Source organism: Anolis carolinensis, chromosome 4 (assembly GCF_035594765.1).
Source record: "Anolis carolinensis isolate JA03-04 chromosome 4, rAnoCar3.1.pri, whole genome shotgun sequence".
Taxonomy (NCBI): Eukaryota; Metazoa; Chordata; class Lepidosauria; order Squamata; family Dactyloidae; genus Anolis; species Anolis carolinensis.
This window is the reverse complement of record NC_085844.1, coordinates 232,040,909-232,058,454: the sequence shown is the minus strand read 5'-3', so window position 1 is coordinate 232,058,454 and position 17,546 is coordinate 232,040,909. Positions and strand designations below refer to the sequence as shown.

General features: G+C 37.6%; 1 protein-coding gene across 5 annotated transcripts in view; it reads right to left on the bottom strand.

Annotated features, from left to right (window-relative positions):
- The window catches only part of tshz2 (teashirt zinc finger homeobox 2), a 425,545-nt gene that overhangs the window by 315,436 nt on the left and 92,563 nt on the right, over positions 1-17,546 (bottom strand). The window contains exon 2 of one of the 5 annotated variants that reach the window (XM_062978939.1): positions 1-17,546. This exon is cut by the window's left edge and continues 50,692 nt beyond it; it is cut by the window's right edge and continues 24,128 nt beyond it. The exons of the other annotated variants lie outside the window; for them this stretch is intronic. The gene's annotated coding sequence lies outside the window, so the exon portion shown is untranslated. 5 annotated transcript variants of the gene reach the window in all.

The following is a 17,546-nucleotide window of genomic DNA, read 5'->3' as shown; positions in this document are numbered from 1 at the left end:
CAGCTACGGGAGTAGGTTGTGTGTGGACTACGCTACTCCCGCGGTCGAGTTCTTGCTCCTGTTTCCAGCCCTGTATTGCTTCCCAGGACCTTGCCTTGCTTCACGGACCTTGCCTTGTTTTTGGACCTCGCCACGTAATTACCACGGATCCTGTCCTTGCTCCACGTTCCTTGTTGCCTTGAATCAAGCTTTGTGTACCAAGAATCAAGCTATTTCCTTGCCTTGCCTAAGTTTCATGGACTAAAGGACCTTGTCATCTCCCCTCACTTTGCTTGGCAAAGTGAGTGTTTCGGTTACTGGATTACAACTTTGGACCTTACTATTTCATATTGGACATTGTTTTCCTGGACTATATTTGACCTTTCCTGACAGGTCATCTTCTGAACTATATTCTACATTTACTTTTATTGACTTTACATATTTCCTTAATAAAGATATTAGATAGATTCTGGCCTCTGTGTATGGTTATTGGTGCTCTGCAGCCTGGGTCCTGACATCGTGTAATAGGAGCCGGTGGGCTCTGTTCTTAAAGGGGTGGAAATGTGGAGCATGCTGTTGATTCTTCCCCTGACCGACGAGGTTGTAACTCTGTTTGTTCCAAGCCATACAAGTACATATAATGTTAAAGTAAGCTGCATCGTTGTCTCCAACAAGGTCAACCATCAGGTAGGACAAGTTTTCCCTTGGTTGGTTGGCAAGACTAATCCTGGTTTCTAACAGATCAAACACTATAGTTCCTTTGAAGAAATGCCAAAACAATGCTTTAGCCACAAGCAAATGAGATGTTGTTTGCCTTTCCAGACTTAGGAAAAACTCAAAAATCTGAAATGTTTTCACAAATCAGGTTTCTATTTCTTTTATTTTCAAAAGCTGTTCAGGTAATTTAATTTCACTTCACAGTAACAGTTTCTGTCCAAGCTATCAAGACAATGATTTTTCTCCCCCTCTGCTAATGAACTTCAGGTGCTCAGTCTTCTATTTCATCTCAAATTAAGACTTGTCCTTTTGAAATTTCTTTCGAGTCCAAGGTCTAAGGTCTGTTTCTTTTCTCAGTTTTTTGTTCCTCACTGTTGTCTGTGGCTCAGTTTTATCAAGAACAATATTTGATGTGACATTCTAAGAAAGCCTTTTAAGCATACAGTTTCATTTTTCCTGCCAAAAGCATTTTTTCCCAATCTTATTTCTTTTTAAGAGCACAAACAAATCCTCAAGGATGAAAACAACTAATTTTCCTCTTCTTGCTTGGAAATATACTTCTAATTATTTTAAGAAAGCCAATGGACGCGTACCAAAATTTAGATAGATCCTTGGATTCATTTCTCTAAAACAAGAATAGGAATGTTGTCCTTGGTGCTATCAAGATCAAAATGTTCAACTTTGCATAATTACTTAAGACTGACAATTTCGGCATTTCTAACGTTCACAGATTCTAGGACCCCATCACTTTGTTTTTCTCTATGCAGCATATGTGAGAATTAGACTTTCTCCCCATCGCCACCACTCAGGAGATTTAGACTGTGATCATTATGTTCCTTTCCTTCTTTCTTTTCTAGCTAATTGTGCTGAGAATGAATACATGTATCGTAATGTTTAAATTAAACATAAACTTCACAAAAACAACCAGATTGCACTCTTTTTTAGCAATTTGCCACTGTATGTACAAACACACACACACACACACACACACACACACACACACACATAGAGGAGGCACCAAACTTATTTCAGCACTTCATGGGGGGAGGAGTAAGGATAAAAGGAAGAAACACCCTTTCTGCGAGTTTCAAAAGATCACTGTAAATTTTGCTTGACAATCTAACTTTAGAAAAGCAAAGTTTAACTCTCCAGATGGGAGGGATTATATGGATATATATATGCACAATTTAGCAAGACTGTTGATTCAACAGACTTGATAAAGGTTTACCATTACTCTGACAAGCTTTCGTCTGGTTAGAACAGACAATGGTACAGAACTGGGCAATCAATTCCCTGACAGTTTGCGGCATTCATTTGTGCATATGCCACTCATTATCAAATCAATATGTCCTAATACATTGCCAAAAATAGCTGGGGGAAAAAACATAACAGCTATGGAACTGTCTATGATTGTCATCTGAAAGGGAAAATATAACTCTTTCCAATGCCTGTACTAAACAGAATAGGGGTGTATTTGCTTTACAGTGGCTTTCTCCCTGGGTTGCATGATAGGAATTGTTGATATCCAGGGGCTTGCCTACCCTTTAAAAAAGATTAACAGCAACTTCTGGGGAGTATCTGGGTTTTCTGCCCTTATCACAAATTTTACTTCACTTTAAGCAAATCTGGGGGATTCTTTAGTGTTTACAAGAAACTTTGAAATATTTGTGGGCTTTGCAGTCATGTGGGAAACTGGATTGGGTCTGTTTTAGTCTGATCTGTCCAGCGGGGGACTGCTGCCATCACCTTTTCCCTGTGTTGATCAGCACGGGGAAAAGAGTATGATTCATCCCCATGTCACTGCTTCGTCCCAGCCAGAGAGCTACCTGCAAATGCCAGGCCATCGTCATCGTGTCTGCTAATATCAGAATAAGGCACCTGTATGAACAGCAAAAAGGAGGGGGTCACTCTACCCTTTCTTTGCTATCACAATTGTGTCCCATTATGATCTCAGCAGATGTGATAGGCCTATACATATGTTGTTCCATAAATCAGCTTGGACTCTTATGAGTGACAGAACAAAATGGGGAGAGGGGGTAAATGTTTACAAATGTATCACCCCTGACCAAATAAGCCTATTTTGTATTGGAATCAGACCATGTGAAATATCAAAATAGGGTAATTTTGTGCACACATGCATATGTTGGATACTCATGCACACATGTATACACACTTCTATATCCTTTCCCAAACTCATTCAGTGAGGACAGTGGCGGTGGTGATAAGGATTTATGGTGGCTATAAGGAATGAGGTCTGGCTCTTGTTGTAAATGCATATGGAACTATATATTTTGTCCCTTTCTCAGTGCACAGTTATAGTGATATAGGGATGTAATTCTTCATTAAACAACTTCTTCAAGACTTAACAATTTTCTTTCCATTACAAAAAAAATATTTCAAAACCATGCAGTTTTTAAAGCCTATTCAAAGCGCCCTGAGATAGGGCAGATTATAAAGTCATTTATTTTATTTATTTTTATTTGTAGTTCAGGATTTACTCTACAAAAATGCAAATGGTTATGTTGTACAGAAAATAGAACTTTCTGCATAGAACATCCCGTTTCCAACATCGAAAATGGTGTTTTTTATACAAAACGACCATGCACTAATTTTACGCACCGTAAATCCCAAGATGCAAAGATTCTCATCAGACCAGAATTCTGCTTATCAGGGTCTCTGAACACTCAAAAACCCAATTTTGACAGTTTTTTTTCTAATATTTTGAATTATTCTTGAACCCACTCAAACTGTCATTGTTAAGACACAAAAGAGAGTGACGAGAAAGGTTGGCAGGGAGACTTTTCCTGGTTCTGCAACAGTGATTGGGTTCAGTTTTAAATTCAGGAGAGATCTGTGAAAACTGATCAAAATTATTTTGAAATTATTATGAATTTTAATGAAATATTTCCTTAGGCCAATTCTAAATTTAAATGCTGTTGATTATGCTTCGTATAATTCTGATCATGCTTTCTATAATGCATCCCCACTCCAATAGCTTGGATAGAGATATATCGGCTTGGAGCAAGTGTTTGATTTTACCAGAAAACTTATATTGTTCAGTAGGTAGGTAACAGACAAGTGTCTTTGTTCAAACCTTAGAGATAAAGGGTTTTTTTTTACATTTAGAAACTTACAAGCAATTTAACTGATGCATCCAACGGTCCATTTCTTTCAAGAGGATCAATTATGACACACCAATTTTCAGGAGAGAAAGAGGCTTTTTAGCTAAGTTGTTTGCAACTTAGACATTAACGCAGAAGATAAAAAGTGCAGTTGATTAAGATTTGAAACCATCAGCAAATGAAGCTCCCTTAAAGCTCATAAAGTTTTGAAGTTTCCCATAGTATCGTATAGCAAATACCCTTGATGCAATCAGCATGTTCTACACAGGTAATTACTTTTACTACTAATGGTACCTCCCACTCAGTGAGGAAGATAAGAGGTTCCAATGCTACTTAATCACAATGCTTCATTATGGTTCCACCACCTACTGGGTAAAACAATTCGCTAGCTCCATTCAGTGATTCTCACAAATGAGAAAAATTTATTAACATGTGAGCAAAACAGCACACACTTAATCTGCAAGAATGATATACCCAATGCCATTGCAAAATATGGTGCAGAACAGCAAGGATTTATCTCTAGCTTCTGCTTTTCCACTTCTTGTTCTGTTTTGCAAGCCTGGGATTATGATGATTATTAGTTTTAAAGCAAGATTTCCACCTGACAAACAATAAATAAGAATAAATAGTAATATACACACCATCATAGTGATTTGCTGCTTTTTATAGTACATTCAAAGCTTGTTTTGGACAGAAGACAGTGTCTTCATAAAAGATGCACATCATCTCTTGTGTGTCATTGCGCAATTTGTATTTTGTAGTGATTCTGAGAAAATAGCTTCCTGCCTTCAAAAGCGTATGCCACAAAAAGCCATGAAATTTAATTTCCTCATAATGTGCTGGACTAACATTCCCAATATTTCTAGCTAGGATGACCATTGGTTGTGCTGACTGGGATGATAGACAGATGATATCCTGTAGCCACAGTTCAAAGTAGCTTGCAAATTTTGTTAGAAGGTGTGAAAATAAAGAAGAAAACAATGTTGTAATTGAGAATTTGGAATCTGGAATTCAGCTGTGAATATCAATGGTCTTTACGCAATGGTATCTGTGTTGAATGACGTTTTTTTTTTTCATGTCAGGAGCAACTTGAGAAACTGTAAGCCGCTTCTGGTGTGAGAGAATTGGCTGTCTGCAAGGACGTTGCCCAGGGGATGCCCGGATGTTTTTGATGTTTTTACCATCTTTGTGGGAGGCTTCTCTCATGTCCCTACATGGAGCTGGAGCTGATAGAGGGAGCTCATCTGCGCTCTCCCCAGGTTGGATTCGAACCTGGCAGCCTTCAGGTCAGCAACCCAAACTTCAAGTCACAAGGCTTTAACCCACTACACCACCGGGGGCTCCTGTTGAATGCAGTGTATGAATACCATTTAGGATTGTTGTATATGGGTGTAAATCAAGAATAATGAACATGGTCACAGGGATTCTCACTTACATCTTTGTAAAATGTGAACTTCAGCATAACGTATAAAACCCCTAAATTGAATGTTACATGCTAACAACTATACTGCTGGTTCAGATCAACAACTTGTTTACACACAGCTGAACCATTAAATATTGCAATGTAAAGCAGAATCTTTCATAATACTAACAGATGCTGGCAGAGCATATATAAGCATTTAAATTATCAACTAGTGGCAAATAGCCCTGTTGTTTCTCTCCCCATTGCATCCGATTGGATGCATTCTCTGGTATTGAGCCCAGAGAAGAAAAGATCTGTCTACATATCAGATTCACCCATACACATTATCGGAAATGCCATGAGGTAAGGTGCAAAAATTTATACCAAATCCCAAACGCCCATATTAGGTGAATCACCAACACTACTTGTATTTTCATCAGTCAATCCCCTTTCCACTTTGCTTTCATAATTTTGTGGTTTTTAGTCAGATCTGTTAATTTTTCAATTAACTCATTTTGTTTCTTTAAAATAAATATAATTATTATTTAATACTGGCATATTTTGGAAATGTTGGCATAATAAACAAAAATCTGCAGCTACATCCCAACAGCCACTGCTCTGGTTTTGGGGGGAGAGAAGAAGAGGCAGGCACTGCTCCTTCATGCCTAAGGCCAGAAACCGAGGAAAGCCCCTCCATCCGTCCATCCCAACTGCCATTGCCTGGCTATGGAGGGAAAGAGAGAGAGGAAGAGGGAGTGACTGCTTGTCTTTTATCTCCTCCCATATTGTCATTCCCTTTTCCTTTTGGGTAATATCTTAATTAGATTATAAGACTGAGGCAGAGGAGTGTTTTGTTGTTCTTTTACTTATAAAGTGCCATGTACAGTGAGAATGCTATATAAATTAATGATGATTAATAAAAGAGACATAATATCTTCTAAACAGTGGGGGTATTATCCAACAAATGCACCTAGGTATTTCCTTTTAGTGTAGGGAAAATCTTGCAGAATTCTTTAAAAAAGAATCTCCTGTAGGCTGTAAACATGAACCCATTGCATCAAAAAAAATTAAAACACTATTCTTTGCATAAGAATGTAAAGAAACATAATTGTGTACTTTGAACAAAATTAAATGGGTAGCCATATCTGTTCCAATGTCTCTTTGACACTTTTCAGACTTAATAGATATTAGCATGAACCTTCATGGATCTTCTACTTCAGATGCATCTAAGTTTTCATAGATTATGATGTAGGTCCTCAGATACACAGAATTTAATCCATAAGAGCTCATTCTGAAATAAATGTGTGCATTTTAAAGGTGCCACAATATTTGTTTTTAAGTAATCAAATGGGGAGAAGGAAGAAATTGCTTTGTTTCAATGGATTGGAAACTTCTGTCCGTTGGGAAAACATTTGCCCATTACTTTAAAAACCCCTGGTATGTAGAAATTGTTCACAAATGCGTCAGGCTACACTAATTTAAGGAGTGTCAAGAATATATCTCAAGCATTTTCTTTTTCTAGTCAGTGAATTGGAAAAAAACACACTCACAAGGCAACCACTAGCATCTAATCTTTGTTCTGAATTTGTATAAAAAGAAGGGGAAAGGCTTATTTCTTCAGTAACAACTGTTTTCGAAAATCTATATAAATGTTTATGTGAACTATCCTGCTACAGCGGCTCACATAAGCAATAAAGAGCAAGTGCGTAAAAAACAATCTGTGAGGTACTTGCTGGCAATAAATGTATATTCTGAAGGAGCCATATATCCAGCTGTGAATTATTCTCTCACAGAGGTCTGACCTCAAAACATTTAAATGTTGCACCGTAAATCAAAATGATACACTTCACCTATCAAGGGGTTATTCCCTCATTTCCATGAGATTCAAAGCATAGAATTCAGCAAATTATTATACATCGTCATGAAAATAAGAACACAAGTAAAACTCCTACAGAGTTGCAGGAGAAAGTTCACCTGGGGGATTATATATAACTTTTTACCATTTCTTTTTTATTTTCTTTTTTGGCTCCTGTACAAACTGTCTCACATTAAACCTGTCTATCTGATGCAGGGGATGGTATACAAAATTAGTTCCCTGTGGCAATCAGTTCTTGAGTATTGTGGAAACCATTTGCCTCTTCAGCTGAAATGGCCATTTTTAACTCCCTTTAGTTTCCTGCTAAAGGTGACCTGAAAGAAGGTGAGGTATGCTGCTTGCCAGGTTCAGAGGCTTTCTGTCACATTGTGTTGCTGTAGTTTACAAGATAATGTTGTCATTCTTTGTTGAATGTGCTTGGCTTTTGCAGTGCAAACAATGAATGAAAGCAGTAAATGCCAGAGACTTTGCAGAAATCGCAGAAAGAGAATCTGGTAAAGGGGGAAGGCAAGTTGATTTTAGAAGTTTGGAATTTCAGAAATTTAGCGTTTGAAAAAGATCTGTGCTGATATTCTACTTTGGCTCCTAAGTTGTCTATGCATAATTAGGTAATGTCTCCTGGCCTGATCCCTCCCAACTCACTTTAAAGATAGTAGTTGCAGTGAGCAAATGCACTCTGTTCTGCTGCTGATTGGGTTATAACAAGGATGACATTTCCATCCATATCTGATTTTTGAGAATACAACCGTCAGAAAGAGGACCCCTGCCACAATTATTCATTGTATTCTCACTCACTGGTGGAAGTGTATGTACGAAAACATCCTCCTTCTTGTGCCTTGATTGGCAGCTGACCAATTCTCCTCTGCCCAATGCAGCCGCTGACCGTCACTGATCGATCAATCAATCAATCAATCAATTGAATTTATTGCATTTATATCCCAAAATGGGATCCAAGGCAGCTTGCAATAATTTTAAAAGATGCAGATAAAACATAATTAAACTAAAAAAGAACATGTATTAATACATGCTTTAAAACACTTTAAACATAAATGAAAGAATACTTTCAAACAGTACACTACTTACACATACTCAACAATTTAGTTAATTAAAATTAAAATTTCCAAAGACTGTCTAAATAAGAAGCGAGCACGGAAAGGGCCAATTGGACCACCTGTAGAAGGGAATTCTACTGTCTAGAAAAACCACATAGAAGTCTCTCTCACAAGTCTTTACAAACTGCGCCTGCAAAGGTGGAAGTCTTAAAATAGTGTTAAGTGGGCTGTGGGGTACAGCCTTTGTGCTACTATGCAACAACATAGTCTTATTGAATAAGGAACAGTTTCACATCCATAGCTTTAGGCTATGAATCCATAACTGCAATGCAAAATGCTGACCTTGTTTATTATTACCTCATTTTGCCACCTATTGCTAAGGTCTTCATCAGATGGTCTTCTTCAGATACCACCAGCCACGATGGTGTGTGATGGTGGCCACCAAAGAACGAACTTCCCCAGCAGTGGCTCCTCCTCAACAAGAACCATCTCAGGATATCTTCATCGATGTTATTTCTGTTAGGATAAGGGCTACTTTTCTGGCACACATTTTGGTCATTTATTTATATCCCCCCTTTTTTCTGTTTAAATTTTATTGCAACCTTTTTACCTTTTGATGTTGAATATTTTTTTATGATTTGCACATTTTGATTGTAAAATCAAAATATTTTATTGATTGCTTTACTTTTTGTTTCAATTCATAAATTATCTTGATAGCATTTGTCAGAGGAATATAAACATCTTAAATAAATTTAAATAAATAACTAAACACTTTTAAGCATGCTTTAGAAATACTTCTGAAGTTTGCACACATGTAAAATTGACACTAATGGATTTGCCTTAGCAAATTACTGTCCTGATCCATCTCGATGTTCGACAAGTACTTTCAACTCAAGGGAGTTCAGTAAGATCTTACGTAGAATTTTATTTTTCAGTTCTACAAATCTACAGTATCTGAAGTCTACAAATAAAGATATGTGTATTGAGCTAATACAGTAGACTCTCAGTGAACCAGAACTCAAGCAACCAAAACTCTCTAGCAACTGGCCAAAAAAAAAAATCAAAGATAAAAAACTACAATTAAAATCTGATTAAAAAACATTTTAGCAGAAATGTTACATTAAGTTTGTTTTATTTGTCTTAATTTGCTTTTGATTACTGTGTTTTAATATCAGGTCAATACAGAGTTTATGGAATTATATAGTAAGGGGTATAATATTTAGAAGACTTATTTTTAATAACTCTCAAGCAAGAAGAAACCCAGATTACACCCTCTTCCCCAAAAACATTTTGGAGATCATTTTCTGTTGCATTTCCAAACTTTTAGATATATTTCATCAATGTACTTTACAAAGTGTGCTTGCTTGCATATGTCCCAGCACATTGACAACATGCATCAAATAAAACATGGTATGGCATTAATTTGCACCATATCCAATTACTCATGCATCTGTCTTTCTTGGTAATATAAAGTATGTGCTGCATTTATGTCATTGATTTCTTTTTTGTTTTCTTTATATGACTTAATTTCAAAGCAGTGGATTTACAGCATGGCTGTAGAACATCTGAGAATATAATTACGATGAAAGAAAAAGTAGCAAAGCCCAGAAATACATCCTCTCCAAGTCATGGTTTATAATATTTTTGGAAATATTTCTGGGAGGTTTTCTGTGTTGGGTAATAAGTCTAGACTAGAAAGCAAGAAGGCTAGGATACAGTCTTATATATATTCAGTTTTTGTATAGAAAAGAGCAAATAAACAGGTAAGATATTTTGCTGCCTGAAGCAAAGAAGAAAAGGTTTTTTTAAAATAATAATGAAAAAGTTGCCTTCTGTGAAAAGAAATCAGAAAAGAGAAATGGAAGGCTGGCAACAATTTATTGACTGTAAGTTTAATGGATTGGAAGCTGAGTCTTACTTCAAACCTGGCGAAGAAAGGTGCATTTTTGTTTGAATTTTTTGTGTGCAGAAAGTAATGTTGTTGTACAGAAAATCTACTTGTAAAAAAATGCTGGAGCATTAGCAATAAGGTTATATGCTGCTTTGAGTCTCCTTGTGAAAAAGAGGGATATTAGTATTGAGCATGATAATGATAACAGGATTTCATGCAGACTGTGTGGTATGGCAGCTCTACCTCTAAAACCCAAAACCGGTAGAATAAATAAATAGCTGACCATTTTTTTCTGAGCCTTCACAAATGCCATGGGATTTATGAAGTCTCCAGAAGGTCACCATACATAGATAAAGTGATTTGCTCCCAAACCAGTGAAATAATGAGTCAACACAACAGTGTGGATTAAAATATGGGCAACTTTTATTAAATGTTACCAATCAATTTCTATGTGAACTGGCAACCAATTTAAGGGCATGAACTTGGTGTTCAATTAAACCAAGGCAGTGGCCATCCAAGACCTACTCCTCATCTATCAAGGGCGAGACAACATGGTCCCTGGCTGCAACAAACTGTTGATTCCAGGGCAACCATTCACGGAAACAGATGGAGAATTTCATCCCAATTCCAGAGGATATTGAGACCAGAACTCTCTCAGCTCAAGGCCATTACTATTCGCCCTCACCTTGGTTCTTTTAACGGCAGATGAAGGTTCCCGTTCATGGCCTACACCACAAAGGGGTGCCTTAGGTGCACACCGAGATGTAAACCTATCCTTGTTTTTTCTGCATGATAACCTATTTAAAGCCCAGTCACCCAATTTGCCCTGGACAGTCTAGGGTAGGGGGGGGACTTAGAAAACTTCCTACCCGGTCTCATTGATGGCCCTTAAAGTACACTGTTAAAGGGTGGGAGGGTGGGTCAAAGCTGAACTCCTCCTTTTAAGGGGAGAAAGCATTTGTTCAGCTAGGAACATGTGCCTGGGTTAATGTGTCCAGGCAGATTTGGTATTTGCACTCGATGAAGGTGTGCATGGCTTTGTGTAAGTCAAAAAAAGTATTTGTTTTAAATTAAATATACACATAATAAAATGTACCTGCTCCCAAATTACACTGTGTATATCAGTTGTACAGTTTTGGTTGTTGGTGTTGCTATGTGTCTTCAATTTATGTCTGGTGTATGTCAACTCTATCTTTTTGGGCAATATGTATTCACCAGGAGTGGGTGCCTTTTCCTTCCTTTAAAGTTGAGAGAGTGCGACTTGCTCAAGGTCACTTAATGGTTTTCCATGACTTGAGTACTCTTGCTCCAATGCCCAAATCACTACACCAGTGGTTCTCAACCTGTGGATCCCCAGATGTTTTGGCCTGCAACTACCAGAAATCCCAGCCAGTTTACCATCTGTTAGGATTTCTGGGAGTTGAAAGCCAAAACATCTGGGGACCCACAGGTTGAGAACAACTGCATTACATCATACTGGCTCTCTAAAAGTTTGGTAGATTTTTTTTGATAAAATGAGATTTGTTTATATGTGGACTCACCATTCAACATTTGATAAAAATGGGTCTATTCTATCTGGAACTAACCAATAGGATTCTGGCCTCTGTCACCAAGCTTCAATGTCATTAACTTAAAACCAACTGCATCACCAGCTCTTGCAGGGGAATTTGCCATTAAGGCTGTTCCTGGCTTTTATGTAGCCTGGGTGATTAAATTCAGGCTATGAAGAATGTTATAACTAGTAATCCAACTGATCAGATTAGGAAAGCATTGACAATATATCATTATTTTAGTTCTAATTTGACTGGTTTACATTTGTTCAAAAAGCGAGATGCTTGGCATTTTAAAAAGGAAAAGGAGACATCCCAATCTCTTCGGTCTGAATAAAAATTAAAATAAATAAATAAATAGATCATTAAGTAGACTGAAAATTCATTGCACAAATGGGACTCCAACGCTGTGATTCCACAGCACTCAAAGAGTAAAAACCTTCATAAATCTCTCATGGTTCAAAAGGCATCCATCACTGCCTTTTGCCCCATACAAGGGATGATAAATAACATGCATTCTCAATGCAACCCCATTATGTATTCCAAGCTAGGTGAACTATGAGATAAGACATTTATCCTTCTCGTGAGGATATCTGTTCATATTTTTGCACTGCTTGGAAGGAACGCACTGTACAGAGCTGAATGACGACTGATGATGATTAATGTATTATTCTACAGAGCAATATGGTTTCATTTGCGCTGCATTGTTACAAGCAAAGTGTGATCAAGTGGCAATAGTTTGTGTATTAGAACCTTTAAGAATAGAATTGGAGGGGGGAATTTAAACATAATTGCAAAAATTAAGTTATCTGTTATGGACTTCATGGCAATCAAACCATTTCCGAGCACAGTTCTAAGTGCTGGTTATGACCTGCAATACCATGTATGACTTATATATGAAAAACCAAAGATCTTCACACAAATCTACTTGTATTTTTTAAGATCTTATAGACGGGCTTTCTCTTTTTTTTCTTGGTCCTACAACCATCATATATATGTCTGGTGAAGACCTGGAAGAGAGCAGTGGCTGCTCCCAGGTTATGGGAATCACTGCTAAGAGAAGCTTGGTTGGTCTATTATCTGTTTTCCTTCTGCCAACAGTCTAAAAGCAACCTATAGGCCTTCAGTATTTCAGATGGTTGGGCTAGTGCAATGGGCAGTTTTTAAATGCATTTTAATTATTTTAAATTAATGTTTAACAGTATTGTTTTAACATATGGTCCCATGTGGGAGAAAAACAGGATATTAATAAAACAAAATGAAGCAAAACAAAACAAATCACAACTAGGCTGCATGAGCAGAACTTGTCTTCAGTCTTCCAAATTAGGTTTCACTTGTCAACTTGCTGAAAACATGGCTGCAATGGTGGATAAGCTATTTTATTGAACCGCTGCTACATGTTACTCAAATGTAGAAAGTATAATACTTTTTAATGGAGTTTTCTCCAAGCAATTAATAATTTTATGGACAACCTAGTTTTACCCATTGAGTCGTGTTTTCTTTTCTTGAGTGCTGAAAACATTTTTGGCAATCTGAAGGGTTTGTCATAATCTCATCTACAACTTTTCAGGTATATTTTTGGATCTATTTTCCCTTTATTTCAGTCATTTGCCTCATTTGTCAATATTATCAGTCAACTGGAACTTCTAAATAAGTAATTCAGTTACCACTAATTCTTTGTACACCCACAGGATGCAGAGAATTACTGGTATACACTCAGTGTACACCAAGGGTGTATAAAGTTACATTTCAAGTGGAATATGTTATTTAATGGAAATGACATTAATTTTTTAAAGGAATAATAATCATTAGGAATAATTTAAAAAGTTTTGCTCCACCAAACATTTGGGGGAGGGGGAATCCTCAAGAGATTGATAACAATATAGGTTTTTTTTGGGGGGGAGGGGGTCCTCAAGTGTGTGTGTTATTCAAGAAAATAACATTCCATAAAGAGGGGGGGGGTGCTACAACTGAATGTGCATCTACACAGTAGAATTAATGCAGTTCGACACCACTCCCATGCTATGGATTCATGGGAGTTGTGGTTTTACAACATCTTAAACCAGTGGTTCTCAACCTGTGGGTCCCCAGGTGTTTTGGCTGACAACTCTCAGAAATTCCAGTCAGTTTACCAGCTGTTAGGATTCCTGGGAGTTGAAGGCCAAAACATCTGGGGACCCACAGGTTGAGAACCACTGGCTTAAGCCTTCTCTGCCATACATACAGAGACTTATTGAGGACCAAGCCAGTTTAATGCATTCTTATGAATCCTAAATGGATTTTTAAAAGAAAAGAAAGAAAGAAGAAAAACTACAGGTAATGAAACTATCAATTTTTTAAAATCCCTTTTGTGCCTTTGTAGCCAGTTGCACAATAGGTTACTTTTCTAAAGTAACTTCCCAAGCTCTGTAATTATTCCTCTTAGCTGTAGCAACCCACATGAGATTGCCATGATTTCATCATGTTCTGCTTGACATGACTCATAAACAATATCCCCAAAGCCAATAGTATTAAACGGCAGTGTGGGCAAATGAGACTGAATGTAATGAGGGAAGAGGAGGAGGAAGAAAATGGAGCTGACAAGAAGCAGAAACTAGTGGAAGAAAAGCTAACCTTGGCATTATTTGTTTAGCTGCCTCACATCAACCTCTTTCTAAGGGAATATCATTTTAAAAAAATTGCAAGGCTTTATCATCTACTTTCAAAATCTTATAAAAACCAGAGTGTAGACACCAAATTCTCCTCGGACATAAAAGGTTTTTGGAAAGGAAACACATATTAATAGTGTAATTCAAGCTAATTAAGCCATAAAAAGGGAATGCTCAGTGTTGGTGCATGAAATTGTGCTTGGTATTGAATGATGCTAGCTGTTTAGATTTTGACTGGTGCCATGCATTTAAATTTCCCAGAGTTCAGAAGAGTTACTTTGAGGACTATAGCATCCAGAATCTTTTAGTCTGCATGGATACTTTGGGAGACATAGCCTCCAAAAAGCAAGTATTCCAAGCTCTGGCATTTCTCAACCTGGAAGGTAATAAGGCAATCATTGCTTGCATCATCTGCAGAGCAAAGCCTTGCTTTGAAGTATGGCCAAGTCTTTTGTCTTGCTTTAGCATGTCCCAAAATGTTAATAGCTGAGCCACACTCTTTTCTGGATTAAAATTAGAAGCATAGTTTCCTCTGATGCCACAAATGGTTTGCAATTTAGGTGTAAAACAACCTTTTAGACAGGTTGCTCAGATTGTTTCTCTGGGAATAGCTGTTCTATCTACCCTCCTCTGAAATCAAATCAGAGTTTTAAATGTTACTTTTCAGGCTACAGTTCCTAGAAACCGCCACCTAGTATGATCAATGCACATTCCACCTTTAGTATATTGAGGATCGTGGTTTTTAAAATTAATTTTTCCAGACACTGTATCTGATTATTTTGTTCTTCCTCTTTAGCATATGACCATAAATTCCTGTATTATATGTTCAGTGAAGTATAACTTCTAACTAGGGTGACCAACCTTTGGCTGTGAATTTAAGGGAGATTTAGTTGCGACAAATTTTGTGCAACTTTAATGGGGACGCAATTTTTTGCGCAATTTTAATGGTACGGCATCACTCCAGCAAATGTCCATGGAATTGATAATATTAAATAAAACAATTCATTTATGTTGCATATAATATGCAGTTCACAATAAAAAATAAAAAATTATGAACATAAAAAATACTATGTTAAGGAAATGTTCAGAAAATCATTAACCTGACTTTTTAGCACGTTTTGTCCTGCTTACGTCCTGCATACATACCCAGGAGTGGCAGTGAACTCAGAGGCACTTTACTTCCAAGTAAACCTGACCAGGTTGCCAGATAGCTTCCTGCTGTGGTTGGACCAAGGCAAGGAAAGTGAGATGGGCAAGATGCTGAGAGCAGAAAAGGAAAATGTGGGATGCAACTATTAAGTGAGAAAAACAAAAATACAACTTTTTTGTTCATATTTTTTATGCGGTGGCGACTATTACACAATGAAATACAGTAGTTATCACTCATTCAACTCTGCAGTGGGGAGAATAGAAATGGGACAAAATCTAGCCCTTCTTCAAAAGCTCAGACAAAAGCAAACAGCTGCAGCCTATCCTAACTTTTCTGCACAACATTTTGACCACACACTGGTATTGCTTGTCATCACACATTTTACTTTTCATCAGTGAAACGCCTGAATTGGAAGGTTTGGTGCACATGCTCGGAGAGTGGAATCCCATTAATTTACCATGTCTGCTAAGGGTCGTGATGCTGTGAACGAGATGCTTTGACTGGTCCTATGATAAAACTGACCAGGTTACCCAATGGCATGAAGGAGCGATATGTACAAAGGGATGTTTTCACATTAATGCTGAATGCACAGTTGATTGGACAGGGTGGGGGGATGTAGCGGCATATTGGTTTGGCAAGCATATTGGTTTGGCATGATACAGACAGGAAACATATAATCCTACTCCCTTCATAGGTAGGAAAATGGCAGGAGCTATTGCACTCACATTCTGCTCATTGGCTTCCCATAGGCAAAACTTGGCCACTGTTTGAACAAAATGGTAAACTAGTTAGGCTTTTGGTCATTTTAGCAGGGCTCATGCATTCACATAAAATGTCTCTCTACATGCATTGTATTGTGGTGTATAGTGAACACCTTTTTTACTGGGACTGAATGAATGATCCACAAACATGACACTACAAGCCACCCTCGGAGGTTGCTGATTTCAGGAAAGAAAATGCAAAGTGGTACATCACTCAGCGTTGAGACTGATAGACTCTTCTGTGCATTCATTCTCTGGGCTTATGGGAGCACCGGATTATTTAATAAACCCTTCGCAGTATCCATTTTGGGAATTCTTGAGTCACACATTTAAATTCGTTTGCTTTTAAATCATAACTTCCTGCCCTGTTTACCTTGTGTTTGGAACAGCGGCCTTCATCCATCAAGTAAACTCCTTTCCCTTCCCTATCCATCAAGTCAAATCCTTCTCAAAGCCTTTCTTTAAGTAAAGCCCATTTCTTCACTCCGGTGCTACTCCCTTATTCACTCCATCAGTGCATGCACAGATGTTCTCCCTAATGCCTTGTGCCAATATATTTTAATAGCTCCACAGCTTTCCCTTTTCATCCATGAATTTTCTCGGCATGGGAAGCATAAGTCCAGTTCTCTCCAGGGGGAAGAAAGGTTCTCTTCCATTCTTGTTTAAAGCTTTAAGCTCTGCAGCTACTTTGGCTCATGTTAGTTCAATTCAGCTCCTTCAGGGTGTGCTTGTTTAGTACAGTCTCACTGCTGTCCGCAAGCACTGCCAAGGTACAGTATATGAAATAACTTCCAAAATGAGGCTCACGGGACATGTGAGAACTCAGCATTTCAAAGACAGAATTCTAGACACTGAACAGACCTAGGACAGAGCAAATTCTTAAAGGGGAATGGGGGAAGGACATTTCTATGATTTTGACCATGCAAATTTTGTATCTCTTGGGAAGAAATCACTTGTCTGTCTTATTTATAGTTCACATAGTATGAAATCATCCAATATGGATGGGAGGAGTCTGGTCAAATGAAAGGCCAATTATTCTGGCCATTCTGACTTGCTGTTTTGAGGAGATTCATATAGGATAGCTTTGTGTTCTTCTATACATTGTAGAGTTCTCTATTTGACAGTCTATTGCAGAGTCCTCTATTTGTCAACTAGAAGGACTCTCCCAGTGAACTCCGTATTGAATAATAAAAACAATAAAAAGTGATAGTAGTGTCCCTGAAGTTTATGACAGACTGGTAACACTAGTTCATCTGTTGGATTACAATGTAATGGGACATATTTCAATTTAAAATATGACGTTTCTAAGCTCACAGATCAGTAAACATATGCAATGTCATGCAAAACTCTGCCTTTTTTCTCCTCTGTTTTGGCAATATCTATTAGTCACAACATAAT